General features: G+C 40.1%; 1 non-coding gene and 1 pseudogene across 1 annotated transcript; both read right to left on the bottom strand.

Annotated features, from left to right (window-relative positions):
- Window positions 1–5,802: 5,802 nt before the first annotated feature.
- On the bottom strand, window positions 5,803–5,875 carry TRNAA-CGC (transfer RNA alanine (anticodon CGC)). Its single transcript has one exon. It is a non-coding gene; the product is annotated as a tRNA-Ala (tRNA).
- A 4,546-nt stretch (window positions 5,876–10,421) lies between these two features.
- On the bottom strand, window positions 10,422–11,196 carry LOC130845626 (40S ribosomal protein S6-like; annotated as a pseudogene).
- Window positions 11,197–17,215: the final 6,019 nt, after the last annotated feature.

Consider the following 17,215-nt stretch of genomic DNA (forward strand, 5'->3'; position numbering starts at 1 on the left):
TCTGCTCTGTAGGTGCTCCTGGAAAGCACCAAGCTCTGATAATAATGTCTAGGGGTGGTCAGCGTCTCAGGAGGTGCTTTATTGACCTGTTACTTTTAGCTCTGGTGTTGCTGAGCTAGGGGATACCTTACTAGGGATGACAAAAGCCAAGAAGATATGGCAGAGTCTCCCAGAGATGGCTGCAACATTATTTCCCACTCCACATGCTCTTCCGCAATGTGACTTTGCCATTCTACCATCAAGAGACGCAGTCCATTTCTCCATCCCCTTGAATCTGAACAGGCCCTGTTTCTGCTTTGACCAGTAGAACATGGCAGAAGTGATGGTGTGCCGTTTCCAGGTGTAGCCCTTAACTGACCCAGCAGCTTCTGTTTCCTGCCTCTTGGAAGCCAGACAGTGTGTGATAAAAACATTTACCCTGAGAGAGCAGTGCTGTGACAGTCCTCAAGCATGTGGAGAGGCGTTGGAGATTCAGACACCAAGTGGAGAGAGAGAGAAGCCAAGGAGCACTGAGGTATCAGACATGTAGTGAAGAAGCCATCTTAAAGTGGATCCTCCAGCCCCAGATGCCCAGATGTAGCAGAGATGAACTGCCCCAGGCAAGACCTTCTTGAATTTCTGATTTACAAAATTGCGAGTAAAAGAATAGGATTGCTTGAAGCCACTAAGTTTTGGGTGGTTTGTGATGCAGCCAGGGATGACTAAAACAGAAGTAACTTTCTGTTGTTCTTGGTACTACCTCCTGAGCAGTCAACAGCAGCAGGCACAGCTCTCCTGTCTGCGAGGAGTTACTTTTCATTTAGCAGAATGGACCACAATGGGAGTAGTCACTGGTCACCAATGATCATTTTCAGCTCTTAGGTGCTTAGGTCTTTAAGGGTGGTCTGTTTTACCATTAGGACAAGATAATAATCACAGAACTTACTTATACATATCTGAGCTAAAATTTCATGATTAATTTTGAGCAAGAGGAAAACGATAATTCAAGTCTGTGCTTACATTTGCCTAGCTTTTTCCGGTTTCCAAAGTGCTTTTTCATGTCTGTCTCCTCTCTTAATCTTTCCAATGAGCCTGAGATAGATAGAAGAGGTTATATTAATCCCATTATTTTCATAAGGAAATAGAGGCTCAAGAAGGTTATTAGACTTGCCTAGAGCCATGTGGATAGGTTCAGAGGTAAGACTAGAAGCAAGGTGTCTTTACTCACAACCCATTTCTACTCCAGCAGCCAACCAACCTGTGAGTTGGGCAAAACAGAGAATGGATTGTGTGTGTGGGGGGGTGGGGGGGGGTCATGCCTCTAGCTGATGTTTTAACCATTATGGTAGGTGTATGTTCAATGAAACCCGCTTGTTTCCAAGACAACAGGATTCAAAGGAAAACCTCAATTGCTGGGGAGGAAGCAGATTCACTGTCATTTCCATCCCTTTGAAGAATTGCACATTTTGATGGGCAAAGTGCCAGAAGTAATTAAACCAAATAGCTCCACAGAGCCCTGATGGAGCAAGAAAGCAGAAGAAAAGAAACATATTTATATGTCTATAAATGTGGGTGGTGTTTCTGCTGTGAGAGTCTTTCAACAGAAATCATGACAGTCCAGGAAAACCCAGGGATCACCACTCTATGGAAAAGAACAACAATCTGGAAAGAAAAAGAAGGGAGCATCTTGAAATGGAGAGATGGGGAAGTGGGGGGGAGGAAAAAGGAAGAAATGGGCAAGGGGAGAAACAGTCCTGGCCCCTCAGTCCTTTCCCTGGTGCCCAGGAGAAGAAGCAATGGAGGAGCAGTCAGATTTTACCATGAATTCCCTAAGTTGAGTCTAGTGGCTCGAAACATTCATTTTGTCTTTATTCGCTTTTCTTGTGAGGTATCCACTTGGCTCTAATTTCCTGTTTTTGCTGTAGAGATGAAGAGATTTGGAACAGAGCAGATATGGAATACATTCTTCTGTACTGGCTGCATGCCAGATTTTATTATAATTTTTTGTTAGCTTATGATGGGATGGAAAATTTGGTCTCTAAGGCATGTGAGAGGGAGGAGGCTCTTTTTGTTAAATTGAAGTATACAGTAGTATACAAGTTACAGGGGTACAACATAGTAATTCACAATTTTTAAAGGTTATACTCCACTTATAGTTATTATAAAATATTGGCTATATTCCTTGTGTTGTATAATATATCCTTGTGGCTGATTTATTTTGTACATAATAGTTTGTACTTCTTAATCCTCTACCCCTATCAAGGAGGAGGTGCTTTTGGTTTCTTCTATTCTGGTCTTTAATTTGTTCAACATTTATTGAGCTGTTATTCTATAGAAGGCCCTGCTCTAAGAATTGGGGATACAGAAATGAGTAGGGCACACCATTTAGTGGCTCATATTTAATGTACCCACTTGCCTGGTCTTCATAGCTAAATAATGAAAGTGCTGTAGCACTGTTGTGCACTACAGAGTGATTGTCCAATACATGGTTTTTTGCAACATTTATTTATTAATGTAATCAGCAAATAATAATTACCTTTTAATGAGTCAGATGCTCTGTTATGTGTTGGAGTTTCAAAAAAATGAGCAAAAGTGACATGTATAACAAAGAATTAGTGTCCAGAATTTATGAAGAACTCTACAAATTAATAAGAACAGATAAACCAACAGACAAGTGAGTAAATGATATAAACATGGGATTCACAGAAAGGAAAAACATAAAAGGCTAAAGAATATTTGAGAAGATGTTCACCCTCACTAAGCTAGCGAGGAAAAGCAGTTAAAATCACCACAAGATACTACTTTATTTTTACCTTCTAGTGTGGCAAAAATGAAGTTTATTAATATCCCATGTTGTTGAGTTGTGGGGAAAGGGCTGCTTTCCTGTCCTTCTTGTGGGAGTGGTAAATGATCCCTGACTTTGGAGGGCAATTTGATAGTATCTATTAAAATTATTTCTATCAAGCACAATTGGAAACAACCTAAATGTCCCCAGAGTGGATATATAGGATGTGGTGTATTTAGATGGTAAAATATTACACATAGGAAAAAGTTAAAGCTATCCATATCAACATGGATTGATCTCAAAAATATATCACAGAATGAAAAGAGCAAGCTGCAGAGTTTTATGTATTTTATGACCATTTATGTGAAAACAATTACCCCACAAAAATTAATACTATTTATTTTCTATCGCATAGCTAAACAGCCCAGTAAAGATACACATCAGATTATAGTAGAGGTTATCTCTTGGTTTTTGGTGGGGGAAAGGACTGAAGAGGCCCAGGGGACTTCATCTATATTTGTAATATTATATATTTTAGGCAAATACATCATGTATAATTATAATTTATTTGTTAACAATTAACTAGAGGGAAACAGTGTACAGAATACAATTCTTTGAGGAACTTTTGACTAATGGCCTTATCTATGGGCAAACCTGGGATTAGAACCCAAGTCTCCAATTTTCTAGTGCAGTGATCTGTCTCTTGGATGTATGATTAAATTTAACCACCTGATTTACTTTCTGCAATGTGAGACCTTTTCCAGTTGGCATAACAGTTAAGGCATTTTATTTCTTTCTTTGTGTGTGGGAGATGGATTTTTCATTTTTAAAAATATTTATTAGAAAATGAATAGATGTCAAGAATATTTATAATTTATGTGTAAGGTATACAGACTCATTAACCTATCACTCAGTTGAAGGAATAGAAGACATGCATTTTTCAAAATGGAAATGATGAGATTATTTGGACTTTCCCATCAGAGACAGAACCTGAAGAGCTTGATGGTTTCATCAGCACCATTTCCACAACTTCCTAGCAGCCAAATAAATTAAACAAATGGCCCTATTTGGAAAATTGGAATCTTCTCCTCTTTGTGTGCTAAATGGCTACGCAGTGATTTATCTGGGCTGCTCCTAGAGGATGAGAAGTCACACAAAGCTCTGAGAGATGCGTCCGGAGGTAAATAGAGTGTCCAAGTGTATTTAGCAAATGATAATGCAAACCATACAATATATAGCACAAAGGAAGCAAAACGCGCATTTGCTGTCTGGGAAGTAATTGAACACTTATAGTTTGGGAATAGCTAGTTCAGAGCTGGAGGAAGTGAGAGTCTTGTTTCAGTCAATGAAAGAATCAGTGTTGTTTGGAACTCACTGGGGACTTAGAAAGAATTTACCCATCTAAGCAGTTCATTTTTGAGGTTCTTCAAGTCTTTATCTGAGAAGTGATTTAAGCAGGAACTAGTTAACACTGTATCTCAAATGCAGAGAGAGAGGGAGAGAGAGAAAGAGAGAGAGAGAGAGACCCCACCTGCCATATACACATGTATACAGGGAGGGAGAGGAAAGGGTGGGGAGGACAGAGACAGAGGGAATTGGTGGAGTTTAAGGCCACAGTCTTGTCTTCCATGCTCTTTAAGGTATTGGGGGCCACCAGCTTTTATACACATGGCATAAAAGCCTTACAGTAACATGTTGCCTTTAGAAAATGACAGACTTCTATTCCAAGTGAAGGTTAGAAAATTGCTGGGTAGAATAAGAGATCAGAACTAAAAAGGAATGATTAATGAGTCCCCAGAAGCTCCTGGCAGCCATACGGGGCCTCCCCAGAAGCCATTGCTTCCTGAAGTCCCCATTCCCTCTTTGCAGACAGTGCCGGAGCCCTTGGCTTCTTCTCTCACCACATCCTGTAGGGTTGTCAGATAGAATAGAGAATGCAATATTTGGGACATAGTCGCTCACAAAAATGATTTATTGTGTATCTAAAATTCAAATTTAACTGGGCGTATTTTTATTTTCTAAATCTGGCAACTTTATGTTCATGAAATATGCTTGCCCTTTTTCCTTCCCCAATTCCTTTTCTAATTCTGATCAACAGAGTTCTCCATCCCCTAAAGACCCCTGACTGCTTCAGAAGGGCTCATATTAGGTAATAATTTTCCTTCTTTAGGAGCTATAGTCTAGTTCTAGGGAGGGAAAGAGTGTACCGCTCCCATTTCTACACACACTGCTTAGAGATCGTCCCACCATTTCAGAGAATTTCTACTGCCTACTAGCCAAGAAGGTCTTTCCCTTCAATATCTTCACAGAGTGGGGAGATTGGAACGGATCTCATTGTGCAAGGATGCTCAGGACTAAGAAAGAATAATAATCTTATCTCTAGACCCTACAGCATCTGGAGGGGTGTGGCAGGAAGAGTCTGTTATTAGAGCACAACCTTACTTGTAGCCAATCACAAACACACCTGAAGTTCAGAAGATGGGCAAGCATTTCATTACTGTTCCCACTGGGCTGTTCTCTCATCTAAGTGTAGTTGTTAGCCTTGGAGGAAATAAGTCCTTTTCACTTTGTTTGCCCTCCTTGTAGTTGCAGCCAGGGAGACCCGTTAGGTTTCTGGCCCTGGGAGGGCTATGGAGGCCACCACCTCATCTAGTGTTGAGGATCCAAGCCAGGGGTTGGCAAATGACAAATTGTAGGACAAGTCCTGCTTACTGCATGTTTTTCTACAGCTCATGAGTTAAAAATGGGCTTTACATTTTCAAATGGTTAAAACAGTCAAATCAAGAATAATAGTAATTGATGTGGAAATTACACAAAATTCAAATTTCAGTGTTTATACTTTTATTGGAACATAGCCATGCTCAGTCTTTTATGTACTATCTATGGCCACTTTTGTGCTCTAAGGGCAGAGTTGACTATTTCAACAAAGGCCATGCGGCCCACAAAGCTTAAAATATTCATGATCAGGCCCCCCCCTTTTAAAAAAATGTTTATTTATTTGGCTGCACTAGGTCTTCGTTGCAGCGTGCAGGATCTAGTTCCTTGACCAGGGATCAAACCTGGGCCCCCTGCATTGCGAGTGCAGAGTCTTGACTGCTGGACCACCAGGGAAGTCCCAGGCCCTTTTCGTGTAAAGTTTCCTGACCCCTGATTTAAGCAATAAACTTTTCCTACTAATAGTAGCAGCCCCTCTGAGAGTGTAACTTTCAAGTATATCTACTGTCTAGGTTACAAGATCCCCTTCCTACCAGGAATGCATCATTTAGAATCCTTTTGTTTACCATGGACAGAAAATCCAACCGAAAGTGCCCTTTCAGTTGTGTGGAAGCTAGCTGCAGTGTGACTGCTCTAACAGTACATTCGTGTTGATATGAAAACTTTCTTTTGGCGTAGAAATGCGTTAACATTATCAAAACATTTTCAGATGATCTAGGTTTCTCTCCATTTCCTGACCTCCCTTCCAGTGTGAGATTTATCCTTTATCCTTTCTCCAGAGCTTCTCCTATTAGTAACTGAATGGCTATAGTCGTTTCAGACTTGACAGCCTCACTTTACACTAGTTCCCAACTTTTGTCACATCATGGCAAACACAGATGTTATTTGTACAGCACACTGAGATAAACTAGGGGGATTTGTGAGTGTCTACATAGGGCCTGGTGAAAGAATCTATTATATGTTTTTATAATTATGATATGAAAAAGAAAATCAAGAGTGTTAGGGAAGATATCAAATATAAGACATATAAATGTTACAAATAAAATCTCATTTACAAAAATGTAAATGAGAAACTTGATTTTGCTTGTATAAAATTAACATTTAATTTAATATTTTATGTTTGAAGTGGTTACATGCAGTTCCTAACCAAGTCTTTAAAAATTATGATCTCTTCAATTATGGTAGTCAATAGACAAAAAATTTGCTTACACAATTGTGATGAAATATTAAACAATTTTTCAAAGAGCCATTTTAGCACAGCTTAAATTATATTTACAAGATTTGACAGTTCTTCCTTTACTGTTGTTGAAAAATTCATTATTAAAATATCTTATAATTGTAATGGACTTTTAATCCAATAGAACTTTTGCATATTCACTGCATATATGGTTTGAGCAATCATTTGCAGGTAACTTGGACACTACTAAAATGGCACAAAAGCCACAGTGGGGAGAAATGGCTCATTATACAAAGATAGAGGTTTGGGGCCATTGCCTGGAATGTGTCTTTGAGGCGTCCCCTGTCTCCCAGCCCCGACAGTGACCCTCACTGCCCAGTTGCATCATGGGCTGAATGCTTGCATGCTGCATTCCCTGGACACCTGGAACATGAAATTCCCTAGTAGCTGCAAAAGCCCCATCTTCATTGTGACAGAGGTGTGCTTTGCAGTGGATGTGTGCTCTGTAGATGGCTGGGGTAGAGCACTCCCTTGGCGGTACTCAGCACATCTTATTAGGTGAGGAGGCCTAGGTGGTGCTCATTGAGGCTGGTGCCTGCAGGGACCATGTAGCATGCCATTGGATTCTGCTCAATTCTGGCCACTTTCTGGGGAGCACCAGATGAGGCTATTTGAGGCCAGAGGTGACCTGCCTGTGGGCATGGGTCACCTTACATACACCTTGTTACCTCCAAGGCAGAGGGGATCAATATCTTGTAGAATATCCATTTGTGGCATACTGATGAGCTCTGGCTGGGAAACTCTGCCTTAACAGATGTCACTGCAGTGTTTCCTGAACAACTGAAGTAGGTGATTCAGGAGAAAGTTACCTAGGGAGCAAAGTTTAACTTCCATGAACCTGGGTTATTTTGGAAATGGATTTTTCCATTACTTTTGTTTACTTCTTTGTTTTTGTTGTTCTCAGCTATGCCTTACGTATGTATGTATGCACGTTAGTGATTGCACCAAGGATCACAATATACCTCCTTAACTTGTCACAGTCTGCCTTCAATTAGTATTATTCTACTTTACATAAATGTAAGACTCTTACAGTGGTAAGCTTCCATTTACCGCCCTCCCATCATTTATGTTTTTGTTGTATTACATTTTACTTCTATTCTTGTTACAAACACCACAGCACATTGTTATTTTTGTTTTATACAATCTTCTTTTTAAAAACACAGCTTTATTGAGATATAAATTCACATACCATAAAATTCACCCATATAAAGTACACAGTTAATTGGTTTTTGGTATACGACATTATTATTTTAAAAAAATTATGGTAAAACATACATAACAAAATTTGCCATTTTCACTGTTTTTTTGTTTTGTTTTGTTTTGTTTTAAATTGCCATGTGGCTGCGGGATCTTTAGTTGCCTGACCAGGGACTGAACACAGGCCATGGCAGTGAAAGCCAGAATCCTAACAACTAGGCCATCAAGGTTCTTAACTGTTTTTAAATGTACATTTCAGTGGCATTAATTACATTCAAAATGTTGTGCAACCATTAGCACTATTTCCAAAATTTTTTGTTATCCCAAACAGAAACTCTGTGGCTATTAAGCAGTAACTCCCTATACCCTTCTTCCTATAGCCCCTGTTAACTTTTAGTCTTTCTGTCTCTATGAATTTGCCTATTCTAAGTGTTTCATATAAGAGGAATCATGCAATATTTGTCCTTTTGGGTCTGGCTTATCTCAGCATAATATTTTCAAGGTTCATCCATGTTGTCATATGTATGAGAATTGCATTTCCTTTTAAAGCTAAATAATATTCCATTATATATATAGATATATATATCTATATATATATCTCACATTTTGTTTATCAGTTCATCTGTTGCTGGACTAGTTAATTATCTTTTAAGGAAATTAAGAAACAAGAAAAAAATGCTCGTTGTATACTTATGCATGTATTTTTTATTTGTGAAAATTTTCATTTGTTTATATACAACTGAATTTTTATCTGGTATATTATTTCCATTTATTCTGAAGAGTGTCATTTTAATATTTCTAAATGCAGCATGTGTCTTCTGGGGACCAAGTCTCCCAAATTTAAAAAAAGTCTTGATTTTTTTCCTTCATTTTGGAAAAATATTTTTGTAGAATATAGAGTTCTAGGTTGGCAGTTTTTTCTTTGAGTGCTTTAAAGATGTCATTCCATTGTCTTCTAGAGTCCATTGTTTCTGATGATAAATCAGTAGTAATCTTTATTGTTTTTCTCTTATACATAATGTATCTTCTTTCCTCTAATTGATTAAAATTTTTTCTCTTTCACTTTGGTTTTCAGCAGTTTGCTGTAATGTGAATAGGTGTTATTTTCTTTGTTTTATTGTGCTTGGAGTCTGTAGAACTTATTGGATCTGTGTGTTAAATTATTATTTTTTAATCAAATTTGAAGAATTATATTTTCATTATATTACTTCATTGCATTTCTCAAATATATTTCATTATATTACCCCTTTCTCTTTCCTCTCTTTTCATAACTCTATTAACAGGTATGTTGGACTACTTGATATTATCGCTGAGGCTCCATTGATATTTTTCAGCTATCTTATTTTCTGTGCTTCAATTTGTAGTTTCTATTGCCCCATCTTTAAGTTCATTGATCTTTTCTTCTATAGTGACCAATATGCTAAAACGTTCACCCAGTGAATTATTCATTTCAAATATTGTATTTTCCAGTTCTTGACTTTGCATTGTTTTCTTCAATAGTTTCTATTTATCTACTGAGATCATCTGCTAGTTCACTTGTTATGTTCATCTTTACCTTTAAATTCTTGAACATATTTGAAGTAGTTGTTTTAAAGTCCTTGTTGGCTAATTCCAATATCTGTGTTATCCCTGGGCCTATTTCTATTGCCTCCACCCCATGCACTTATGGACAGGACACACATGATACAGCTACCTTTCAAAATTCTGAACAGGAATCAAAGCACAAATCAACTATCCTGGCATCTTCAAACTTTAAGTTAGATTCCGTAATTCCCTCTGATCCCCTCTGATGCTCATGTCTAACTTTTTAATCCCCATTTCCAAATTCTTTCCTGCCTTATTTTAACTCAATTCAAAGGTTTTTTTTGTTTGTTGTTTTGTTTGTTGTTTTGTTTGTTGTTTTGTTTTTGTCTGGAATGAGGGGCTGGAGCAGAAAGTGGAAAAACCTGACTCAGCTAGAACTCATTGACTTCTAGACATCCTTAATGTTTTACCTGTAATAAGGCTTTTTGTACTTAGAAGCTGAGAATTTAGTGTTTTGGTCCTCTGACCTCAACATGCTAACTAATACCACCCCCACTTCTCCATATTCCTAAGGATGGCAGTCAATTCAAACAGGTTAGAAATGTGAGGTGGGGGAGGGGCACGATAGGGAAAAGAGATAGAGAGTAGGTGGTTGATACTTCCAATTGCTCCTCTGCCACACATTTTTTTCAGTGAGATCATGGTCATGTTAACCAGAGTTTTGCCAATGATGGCAATGTGTTACACGTTCAATGTGTGACACTGACTGAAGAACTCTGGGAGTGCACAGTTGTATTTCAGATAATAATTTTTAAATGTTGATTTTCATTTCAAAGGCAATCTAAAAACATTAATATAAGTCTATTTTGGATCCTCTGGCCACTACCACCTTTTAACAGTACTGCTAGTTTTTTTGTATATTCATCTGCGTTGGTGATATGTGATTCCTCAGAGTCACAGATTTAATTTTTTTTTGATGTATGATCTTATTTATTTGTTACTCTTAGAACATCTCATTTTTGACTAGAGTCAGATTTAGAAGTGGATGCTCTCAGAGAGGACAGCCTCCATCTCTTAGCAATCTGTTCCTGGCATTTTTCTTTGGCCTCCTTCATTTTCTTGGCCAAAAGTTTAGTGTATTCTGCAGCCTCTTCCTTATTTTTCTTAGTACACTGTTTCTTCAGAGCAATATGCTGACGTTTGTGTTGCAGAATACATGGGGTAACAAGATGCTGAATCCTGGGTGCTTTGGTCCTAGGTTTCTTACCTTCTTTGTTTAGGGGCTTTCTCACAACATACTGGCAGACATCATCTTCTTTAGAGAGATTGAGAAGTTTGTGGATTCTGCTAGCTCTTTTGGGCCTCAGGCGATGAGGCCCCGTAGTATCAGTGAGTCCAGGAATATCCTTCTCCCCTTTTTTCACAGTGACCAAATTGAGAACACTCAGATTGGCATCCACAATGCAACCCCCTAGAGATTTGAGCTCCCTTTTTCCAGTCCTCCTTGGTCTGTAACAGGAAAGCCCCTTAAACAGCAGGCACACTCTGCCATAGGTCAAGACCCCTGCTTCATGGGGAAACGTTGTTTGTCGTTCCCACCACTGGTTCGGACCACATAACCCTTCCCTTCTTCACCCAGAGCGTTAGCAGCAACTTCTGTGGCCATACGCTTCTCGTAAAAGGTACGAAGTTTATGTCCATCGTCCATTTCAATGAGTTTCTGGCAGCCAGTGGCTAAGAAAGAGATGTTCAGCTTCATTCTGAAATGGCCGACCGCCTCCAAGGCACCGTGAAAAAGAAGCCACAGATTTCATTTTAACGTGGTCCTCAGTTTGGGATTTGTGGTACCCAGGGGTCTGTGGATGTACACTTAGAGAACAATGTGGATTCCTTTTTCTTTAAAAGGAGTTTGTATTTTACATGAATTGAAGAACTCACACATTTTTTACTTTATATTTTATAATAAGACAGGGGTTGTCAAACTACGGATCATAAGCCAGATCTGGCCTATGGTCTGTTTTTGTAGGGAACACCAGCTAAGAATGGATTTTACATTTTTAAACGTTGTAAAAAGAAGAAAAAAAAAGTATGTGCAACAGAGATTTTATGAGACCCTCAAAGCCTAAAACATTTACTATCTGGCTTTGCATAGAAAAGTTTGTCAAGCTTTGTGATAAAGACTGGAGGGGATAAGGAAGCCTCTGTTGTGTGAAGTTGTGACTCCAAGTGTTCATTTTACCTTTTCTTGGGCTAAAAGAAGGTGAGGTGGTACTACAGCCTGTCTTTATCTTTGTGGAACCTTTACTTTTACTGTGATGCAAAGGGTAATTGTTTGGGCCTGTGCTGACACATTCCTTTTCTCTGTTGACATGGGCATGGAGGCGTGAATGTCCTCATGTGGGCCAGACACACCTCAAGGCCTAGTGTAAGTCCTTGAGAGAACATCCCTCCAGCTGAGAAAGGTAGGTCAGAGCAGAGACACCTCTGAGCAGAACACAGCCGTCTTGAGGCAGAGCTCTTCTCTCTTTTCTGTTTACTTGCTGTGAGGACTTGTGTTAGAAAAGAGAATGTGAATATCATTTCTGCTGGGTGATACTTCGAATCCTCTCCCAGGCCTTCAGGACGCCCCTGTAGGATGGTAGCATGTTTTATGTTAGGTACTGGTCATGAACAACACCATTTATTATCTCTGTGGCTTTTAGACTGTCAGCCTTCTTAGGGCAATAAGTAAGTGACTGTGGGTCTCCAGAGATTGCAAATCTTCTCTTTTTGTGTAATGGCCTGGGGAAAAGGGGCTGAAATATAGCTTTCCCTCAGAATTTCTTTATCATCCTTCTGTTCCATATTTAAGTGCTATTATCTGGAAGTCATTCTTCTTAGCAATAATTTGAAAGAAAGTTGCTTACAAGGCCATCAGGCAGAGGGGACAACTTGGGTAGAATTGAAATAGGAGAGAGATTGAATTCCAGGTTAAATCTCCAGTCTGTCCCTTGAAACTGAGGCATATAGATGACAAAGCAACTAGAAAACTGCGGGTAAACATGCTGGAATGTACAGTGGGTAATGGATACTGAAGGATGATCTTGTCATGCATGCTAAACAGATACTTTTATGAGTTTAAATTTAATTAGCATCTGGAAATTAACAAGGCTAGAAAGAAGGGCAATGGGTTTTTAAGTGATGGCGATGAATAGGTACCGTTTGGAGCATATAGATAAATGAAGATTTAATTTGTAATACATAATGAGCCAGGTGCCTATAAAATAATTTGTTTTTCAAGTGGCTATCACAGAACAAAACAATGGAAGCATCTGAGGTCTGGCAATGACTATTATAGTTTTTCTTTGCTTAAAATCAGTTTTGTAGATGGATATTGATTTGTATTGTTCAAGTTGGATAATGTAAATATTTTCACGGTCTCTATTTCTTCTTTAAGGGATGGGGCATAAAAATAACTTTTGGTCTTACACCTTTTGCACATTTACCTTAAGTTTGTATGTGTTGAGTCAGGGTATGTTCCTGGAGAAGAGGGGAATGGAATTCTCTACCTTCTCTTCTAGAGCCTTTTAATGTTTAGAGCTTTTTTTTTTTTTTTTTTTTTTGATCTTGTTGGAGGAGGGCCTGAGAAATGAACTTGAGCTAGAGGGTAGAAGAAGGGATCCAGTTCAGTTTGAAAATGGTATCATTTCTATTCTTCCTTTGGTCATAAACTGTATGAACCTCTCTAAAACATGAATCAAAGCTGCCCTTTGTATCCCAAATGGTACAGAATTGGGGTTGAGGTCCAATGTTGTGACAGGAGAACAACATGGGTTTGGGTTAAAGGCAGAAGCTCTCCCACCAGGAGAGTTTGTTCTCCAGAGAAGGGTAGCCCCTTGTGCTGAGTTCAGTATGTGTGTATAGGTGTGGGCATATAGATTCTCCATGCATTACAGGAGGTGAGAAGACAGTGCAGCTTCTTGAGGACTTAGTCAAGAGTTAAGTAGCTCAAGAGTTAAGTGGGATACCTATGCAGACAGTGACTCTTACAAAGTGAGTGCATGGCTGTGGCACAGGTCTACAGAGCAGAACCCGCTTCAAGTATCAGTCTTGCAACTAACTGCCTTTCTCTCTCTCTCTCCTCAAAGTTGTGCCCTGTGATCTGGGGAACAGTAATCTTGGGTAGAAGTGGAGGACCAGGCTGCAGTGTTTTTGTTTACGCTAGGAATGAATTAGTGTTTCTGTTTTTCATTTTCTTTCCCTTGATTCTTCTCAAGGAAGTGCATTTTAGTGGTGTTATCTGGGAGCGTGTGGGCAGGCCACACATTCCAGGGAAACTCAGTAACTGGTCCATGTCTCCAGGCTTGGGGGAAGGGACACAGAAGCCCATCTTGAGTGGCCATTCTCAGACCTGACTCTGCAACTACGCCCCTCCAGGGCCTGAAAAATCCAGTTTCCGGGCCCCACTTCTGGAAGTTCTGACTTAGTCAGTCTGAGGACCTAGGAATTTATGGTTCAAAAAAAGCACCCTGGTGGGTTTTATTGGGCAGTTGGGTTTGGGAACATTGGAGACAGTACCTCTCCAGGCTGTAAGTGGGAGCACACTTCATTCTTCCCAGTATGTGGAGACTATAAATGTCGAATGATACATATAGTCATGAATTTTGGCATCAGAACCACTTTGCCGGCTTTGGGCCCTCATTGTCTCTTCGATCTTTTGAAAGCACAAACTGTAGCCTCCCTCTGCTTTCTGTCCCTGGGGCGCCTTCCCCATGACCCAGGTATTAGGGGTGGGAGTCACAGGGAGACCAGGCTCTGGGACCAGGTTCCTGGAACATGTGGCTTATTAGAGAGGGAGTGGGAGTAATCCAGACCAGGCCAGGCTTCACACAGGCAGCGCCTTGTGTGGCTTCCTGCACTGGGCCCTGCTGTGCCCCGGGGAATCCGTAGGTTTCCTGACAGCAGGAGATGATGAGGTCAGTGTGCTGAAGGTTCCACCCTGGAAAAGGCGAAGCAGGAAGGTGACTAGAAAATGCTGTTTTAAAATGTGTTGGACCCTCACAGAAACCTAGAGGGAAACAAAGTTAGTAACTTTGTTTTTAATCATTGTTCCTAAATTTCCTAGCGGAGAATGAGGGACTAGTTTCCAAGGTGGGGATGCTTTTCAGCCTTTGTGTATTCTCAAGTGGGGTCTCTGGGGGCTCAGGGCGCACTAAGGGAAGGACAGGGAGGAGATGTCACTGCCCCTGGGGGAGCACCCAGAGTAAGAGCTGGGAGATTTACGAGGTGTCTGCGTGTGGTTGAAACCAGGGCGGGGAAGCAGTCCAACTCTTCATTGACAACCCTTTGTTTTGAGATAAATTTAAACAGGGCTGTTAAGAGAGTTTCATGTTTGTGCAAGTGCCTTTTATGAACAATAGTTTCCAATCATTTAATAATGACCTTGGCACTTTCAGCAGAACAGCACAGTTCTCAGTCTGTCCCCAGCTTTGCAGAGAACACTTCCTGTTCTCCTTAATCGCTTCTCCCATCTGGGAAGCACCAGGCTCTACGGAAGACACCTGTTTTCTTGCCTGTTATTTTCAAAGCTTGGCTCCTTGGCTGGTCTTGAATAGTTGTGAGTGAGGAGATGGGGGCCAAAGGGTCAGGCTGGCTGTCCTGTGGGGCAGAAAATGACAGTGTCTGTGAAAGACCCCCATCATCTCAGTGCCTGCTTGTGAATTCCCCAGTGAGGCTGCACATGGTTCATGGACTTTTTTCTTAGTAAAGGTGACTTCTGTTCATTTTGCGAAGGAGGAATTCATGGAGAATGAGAAAAGTAAGATTTCGAAGAATTAAAATCAGAATTAGGGAATATGGGGAGACGTGTATAAAAACAGTTGATTGAACTTGGTGTACCCCCCCAAAAATAATAAATAATTAAATAAAATTTAAAAAAAAATCAGAATTAGAAGAAAAAGAAACACATACAGAGTTAGAGGAGGAAAAAGAATCTTATTTAATTTAGGAGAATCCTATATGTCCTTAGGAGACCAGCACTTGTATTTTAGGAGATTGTCCTGTGTGTCGTGAGTAGATTTCTTGGTAAAGACAATGTGGCTTAAATGAACAAGGGATTAGCCGTGCTTTCAACAAAGGCTCCCATGTTCATGGACTCTGTGGACTCAACATTATAAAGGCTGAGGTGGAGGCTGAGGATAGGGTGGGGTAGTGTTAATACTTTGGCCTTTTCTCAGTCCTTGTGTTACAGCAGGTGTTACTGATGAAATGGCCTCAGGCAACCTTCAGCAAGGGCTTACTGGCTTTAGCAATCTTTCCTGGCAGCATAATTCACTTCCCAGCATCGGGAATTCCCATCTGGACAACTTCCTACAAGAGTCTCGGTGGCCTACATCTCCCATTCCTCTACAAAGGGAAGCTTTGTGGGAGAACAGTGTCTTCCCTGCATAGAGAAGCCACCACGGACTTGGACATTGTAAATATCAATGTGATGTGGGCTTGGCGGGTAGCAGAGAGATAGTGCAGGAAATACCAATACAATGTAAAACCCAACCCCTGCCCCCAAGTACCATACTGTCCACATAAGAATTTACCAAAAAATTTCACGGAAAAGGCTTAAGAAAGTTTCTGCAAGTAAGTTAGACTTGATAAACTTCGAAACAACAACAGCAGAGTCCAGGAGTGATTAGAGTGTCAGGGCTAATCAGCAGAGATAGTCTAAGAAAGAGTGCTTAAAATTCAAAGCCAGGTAACAGAATAATAAGAATATCAATAGTGAGCAGGCAGCAACACAATGAAATACTGTGCTGCTATTTTTCCAACACTCAAAGCTCATTTAAAAGTTGACCCTATTTGTTAGAGTATTTGTGAGATACAAGCATCATTATCCTCATGCTGTGGGCAGGGAAATGGAGGCTCTGAAGGACTGAGCCTTTGTTTTGTCGACTTAAAAAAAATTGCACAACGTGAGAGTTGTGAGCTGAGTTTATCTGGGGCAAAATGAGGACTGCAGCCTGGGAGACAGCATCCCAGAGAGCTCTGAGAAACTGTTCCAAAGAGCCAGGGGGGACGATTAATATACATGTATTCTCGGTAAAGGAGGAGTACATGCAATCAAACACATTTTTTTGTAGGGGGTTTCTGCTAGTCACGAGGAGCAGATGTCACCATGTAGGGATTTAGTGCTTTTGTAGATATGAGGAGATGCAAGGGTTGGGCTTACAAAATCAGCTCCTGAAAACATCTATGTGAAGACCTGTTCTGCTCATCCTCCAAAGCACAGAGGGCCTCATTCCTGCTCTCCACCCTGAATTCCCTTCAGGGGATGTGGAAGGTCAGTAGCTACAGCAGCACAAAGTGATTTAATTCTTGTACAGGCAGAGGGCAGGTTCCAATTTATAGTTGACAGTTTCTAGCATGTTCCATGCAGAACGGTACAGAACTCTGATTGCAGAATGAAGCCTTGGTCTGTCACAGCAGTCCAGGAGTTCACAACTCCCTCTAGCCTTTCTTCAAGCTCTTTCTGAGGAGAAGTTATTACATTAATTATGTCACTAGTTTAGTGCCTTTTTTGGAGGGAGAAATGGGAAAGTAATTTTTGGAAGGTTATAGAACAATGTGTTTGAAGTAGTTTCATTTTTGCACATGTATACATGGAAAAATTATATGTACCAACTTGCTAACATCAGTTGATGTTGTAACTTTGGTGTATATTATACGTACTATTTTGTAACATTATTCTTTCTTTAATCAATTCCCTTCTCTTAGACATCTGCTTTTTCAACTAATCATTATAAGAA

Source organism: Hippopotamus amphibius, chromosome 2 (assembly GCF_030028045.1).
Source record: "Hippopotamus amphibius kiboko isolate mHipAmp2 chromosome 2, mHipAmp2.hap2, whole genome shotgun sequence".
Lineage (NCBI taxonomy): Eukaryota > Metazoa > Chordata > Mammalia > Artiodactyla > Hippopotamidae > Hippopotamus > Hippopotamus amphibius.